This window comes from Pygoscelis adeliae, unplaced genomic scaffold (assembly GCF_000699105.1).
Source record: "Pygoscelis adeliae isolate BGI_AS28 unplaced genomic scaffold, ASM69910v1 Scaffold117, whole genome shotgun sequence".
Taxonomy (NCBI): domain Eukaryota; kingdom Metazoa; phylum Chordata; class Aves; order Sphenisciformes; family Spheniscidae; genus Pygoscelis; species Pygoscelis adeliae.
In genome coordinates this window covers 5,112,077-5,117,316 of record NW_008825270.1, presented here as the reverse complement: position 1 = coordinate 5,117,316, position 5,240 = coordinate 5,112,077, and positions in this window count along the sequence as shown.

The following is a 5,240-nucleotide window of genomic DNA, read 5'->3' as shown; positions in this document are numbered from 1 at the left end:
CAGCATTCCAGCAGAGAAGGGTCACTCTCTTGGTACTTAAGTACTTTTAAAGATGTTGTCCTTTCCTTCCTGACGAGATAATGAGAACAAAACCTGAAGGAGAGTCTTTCAACAGTTTGCTGTTACAAAAAAGCCAACTTTGCTTGCTAACACTAAGCTCAAAACCAACCAGAATTTGGACAGTGCATTTAATACATGCCAGGAATCTACCATACAACTTACAGCTACCCTTGATTTTAAAATGAAGATGTGGCCTCCATAAGCCACAAAACCTGTCATAATAACACTCCCTCTTCTCATAAGCAGATCACCCAGAATTTAGAAGTACTTCTATGACTGATGAGTAGAGGAATGTTTCAAGTTTTTTTCCTAACAACTTATATTTAAAATACAAGGATCTGGGAACTTGATCAGACCTAAATCCTCCGGTGAATGTAAAGTTCATCAATATAGAGAGACCTCTACTTACTTTCTTTCTGTCCACCAGTTCAAGGGGAAAAATAAAATCTCAGCAATCCAGATTAAAATGCAGCTAAACTAGTAAATAAAAAATAAATTACAATGACATAATGTTCACGCACAGTTTCCTGCATGCTTATGACACCTTACCAGTTAAGTATATTCCTGACTTAAGACTTCCAGGTACAATTACAGGTGTCGAATTTAAGCCCTTTAATGGTACAAATGCTGGCCACTTAAGAGAGCTGCTGCTGTCATCGTGTCTTATCACTAGCTGGAAAACACACAGTTGTTTCCAGACTTCATCTTGTGGCAGATGTTAGGAGTGAGAAACTTTGTGAATCTTGTTTCTCTAAAGTTCATTGATCTTAAAGAACAATGTAAGTCCTATCTGTTTGTCTACCTTTTACCTGAAGAGGTAAACTAGTATTAATACTGCATTATTAGAGAAAAAGGATTGGTTTACTTGTTGTGCGAAACCACTGTGCTGTATGTGAACCACGTAAACAATTCATTCAGCTTGAGAAGGCCCAGGTTAGGATAAGCACTAGAAGTTCTGGATCTTTCTCTGTAAATGTCTCCTGAGGAATCAACAATATGAAAATACAGATTTCATCACATAATTTCATTGTGATTTTGGCTGACCTTTTTATTTAAGATAATCTTATTTTTAGTGCATGTGTTTAGAGAGTTTGGTCATAATTCATAAAAATAATTATTAAATCAGAAATTTAATGGGAGGTTTTTATGGGTTTGCAGCTGACTCATAAATGAATCATCCAGCTTCAGCACCATTGATTTTTAAAATGTCTTGCATAATAGAATCCTAATTTCACTTACAAGATTTCCAATAATTTACATAAATAATAGCATGTGAAGCTCTTATTCTCCATTTCTTCAGATCTCTCCTCAAAACTTATCTCTGCTATGGTGCCCAAAATAATAGATTATCAATAAAGACTGACAGTTGTTTAACCCAATGTTTTTCTCCTCTCAGTACAATTTGTTTTTCTTGTGTCTTAAGATAAATAGATTTTGTTATCACACCTGCAATTTTATTAATTATTATGTACTAGGTAAAGCTCAGCTGGCAAATGTGTGGGAAGCCTCAAAAAATACAAAGCACCACCAAACCCCCAAAAGCTAAACCCTGCACAAGACAGCCTCTTAGCTAACTGTTTTAAAATTGGACAAGGCTTTGGACACTCAAAGGTTGAACAAGAAAGGCTAGAGACAGTTTCCTACTGTTTCTGTGAAACTGGCTTACATTAATTTCATAGAAGTCAGATGGAACAGGACTGAAGACTGCCCACAGCCTAGTTCTTTGTACGTTGTAGCTGTAATGCTTAAAGCAATAGCATTTCCAACTGTCACCTGAAGAAAAAAAAATGTAAAAGTTAAGTTTCCTCCAATACGTCTAGGCTTTATTGTAACTACTTTAGCGATAATTGTTAAAATTCTAAGCAAATAAAAAATTCCATTCCAAGAAAAAGTAATAGAAGCCAGACAAAATGACTCAGTCTGTTTAAAACAAGGCATTTCCTCTGGAATTTGTTGCTTGATATCTAGTCCTGTTTATTATTCTATATAATATTCTCTCTGAAAGAGGAGCTGTTTCTCAGGAGAACTGTAGCTAATAAAAGGAAAGTATTCCAGCTCAACATTGATAATATCATTTAGGAAGGTGAACATAAAACCAGCAAAGAGTAAGCTAAGCAATTAACATAGTGGGGGCAAAGTATGTGGGAATGGAAGTAAACAGAAATCCAATTTAAGCTAAATTGCTGAGAAACACTTATAAAACTGACACAGAAAGGAGTTTTTCAGTCCATGCATCATAACATAATAAAGAAATTTTCTTTCACGACATAATTTAAATTATACCACTGACTATTTTCAAACTCATGGTCACATGAACTCTTATATAAGTAAATTAGCCCAATTTACCTAAAGGTATGATTTCTGAAAGACTACTTAAACCACACTTAGAAGTGAATTAAGCTAAATCAAATCAAGGTCACTTCAACTCTGAAAGAGAGCGTGCACAAAATGTCTCAATACAGTCCAACTGATCCTTCTTGAAAGACTGGTTTGGATTCCCAAATGTCCCTGGTAGACAAAACTCATCAATTTTAGTTAAGAGATGTAAGCACCACCATGATTCCCAGGGCAGATGGTGACCCTAAAAGCGTACTCCATAGGCTTGCCCTAAAGTGAGACCTGTACCTCTGATAATCTACCAAGGGGTTGTGACCGAGAAAAATACATCTTTTCACTATCATTCTTGCAGCTGGGTCCAAAAGAACATTAAGCCCCTGTTAGACTTGCCCCTCTTGGGGCAGTTATTAAACTTGCAGATGTTTTCCAGTGACGCAGAAAAGCCTTCTCAATTTATTAAAATGCACTAGCCTAGGGATTTAAAAATCAATATGGGAAAACAAACTTAATTCCTATGGCCAGGCTGGCAGCATTTCTCCCTTTTCAGGTCATGAGTGTGAGAGAACAGGTGAGTCCTGCAGCTGATCTGTTATATCACCTAATCCTGGCTCTGGCAAGCCCAAAGAGAAATAATAGTAAACAGGGAAGTCTATAAATGGCTCCAGAAATGACATCTTGTTTTTATATAGTTTTCTTTGAGTCGTTAACAGTCAGGCGCCACTACTACTGAAACTTATCATTATTACAACCACAAATGGGCTCAGTGTCCAAGAGGATTCCCTTAGCTGGTTTAAAGGAAATAACAAAGTCCAACTCACAGAGACCAAAGAGTAACAAGAAAAAAAATCCCAGAGAGAATGAAAAATAGAAATATTAGAATGTAGTATTTAAAACTGGACTTTAAAGGCCTCTTGGAAATGAGTACTCCAGATACTGATCAAGGATAAATTGTGGTTTACAGAAATGGTGTAAACAACAAGAAAGAAACAGTGCACAACCTGTGGAAGGCTCCTACCAGCTCAGCTGACCAGCAATATGGGAGAGGAAGGCTTTTATATTTGGCTTTTGAACACCAGTGAAACTACCTGGCTGATGATAAAGGATTGCTTGTGAAAATAGAGATCTTGATGCTGGTTTTAAAAGTGCAGGAACTATGCTCTTAAACCTAATGATCACACGGGATTTATCAAATTCCCTTTCTCCTCTCCAACAGTGGCCTAGAATTAGATACCTCACGGAAAAGTGCCAGAAACCCTAAAGCGAGCAGTTATGCAATAGACATCATGTTAGGAAAAATGTTTTCCAAAACCCCATGTCAGATAATTGGCTTCACTGTGAAGTAGGATAGTTCATATTCCTACAGATGTTGTGCTGTTTTTTTCCCTATGCTTTTGTACGTAACAACATAATCCTGTGTTTTCTCATTCTGCATGAAAATATCTTCCTTTCTAAATTCTGCTAAATTCCTGGCCTCAAAAATATCTTGTGTCAATGTATTCTACCATCTAATTGTATCTATTATAAAAAAAATCCTGCCTTTAAATTTATAGCTAATAACCAAATGCACAAACTGCAAAACTGAACAAATACAAGTTTTTAATGAGCTTCACTGTAGCACAAATAATTTTAGATAACATCGTTTTATATCCTCTTTAAGACAATCTTACATTTTCCAATCATTCTTCACACTGGAGTGTCTCATTGTCTGCTTCCTAAATTACTCTCTCTGCCCATCTTTGAAATATTTATATCTAAGCCATATCCTTTTAAAGACAGAACAAGCCAAAGACAGTGACGTGGTCTAGGCAATTTTTGGGGGTATATGAATAGGTAAGTTATAACATCCTGTTTGCCCTTTTTAACTGTGGCTGTCCTGTGAGTATAGATTAAAGTTGAGTTGCCAACAGTCACACTCATCTCTTTCCTCCGATGGAATGAAGGCAGGTTATATGCACGTGCAAGTGGTTTATTTAATTTCTGTTCTTTTGCATTTGTCAGTAAAAACATAGACAACACTTCCAGTCCTTTTTTTTTTTTAACTCCCAGGATTACATCCTGGGCTGGGATTTTTCTAATGGTAATGCAAGAAACCGCAAAATAATTTGGGAATTTTAGCCCCATCAGCTTCTGGGGAAGAGGAGCCCAGCGTGGCTGCTTCCAGCCATGCGAAGAGCTCTGCCTCTCCTACATCCCCAGGACAAGGGCTGTTCCCAGACAAGAACAGAAAGAGCCCTGTGGCTCAGGACTTTTCTGCTAGTTTCTACTTTCATGTGAATGAAGGACGATTCCTGATGCTCCCCATACCTCCCTCTCCAGAGCACAAGGGTTGCAAAAAAAATGGCAGAGGAGTGGTACAGACAGAAGGACACAGCTGTAAAAGACCTCCTCGGTCACCCTGTTCAGTCCCTGCTCCCTGGCACAAAGGTGCTACGCAGAGCCCTTCATTAACTTATTACCATTGACCTTCAAATTGCGGTCTTTCCCTCACAGCTGTAGTCCCAACAGCCCCTGGCATTAGACACCTTCTGATTTCCAACCTAAATCTAACCAGAATGACTTTACACATGCATCTCCTCGTGCCATTTCGGCTCTTCAGCTTCACTAGCTCTTCTCCCTCTGCGGTGTCCCTCGGCCCTGGAGCATGCTACCCAGCGCGTCCCCCACCGCCCCCTCCTCACAACCAGGCCGCCATGTTGCCCACGGCCCCTTCTCAAGGCCAGGCTGCCATGTCACCACGCTCCTCTAGAGACCCTTCCCACGAAGTCACTCATGGCAGGGGGCCCGGCGGGCGGGGGGAGGCCGCCGTGTCCCCGCTCGGGGGTGGCGGGGCAGGGGCTGAGGCC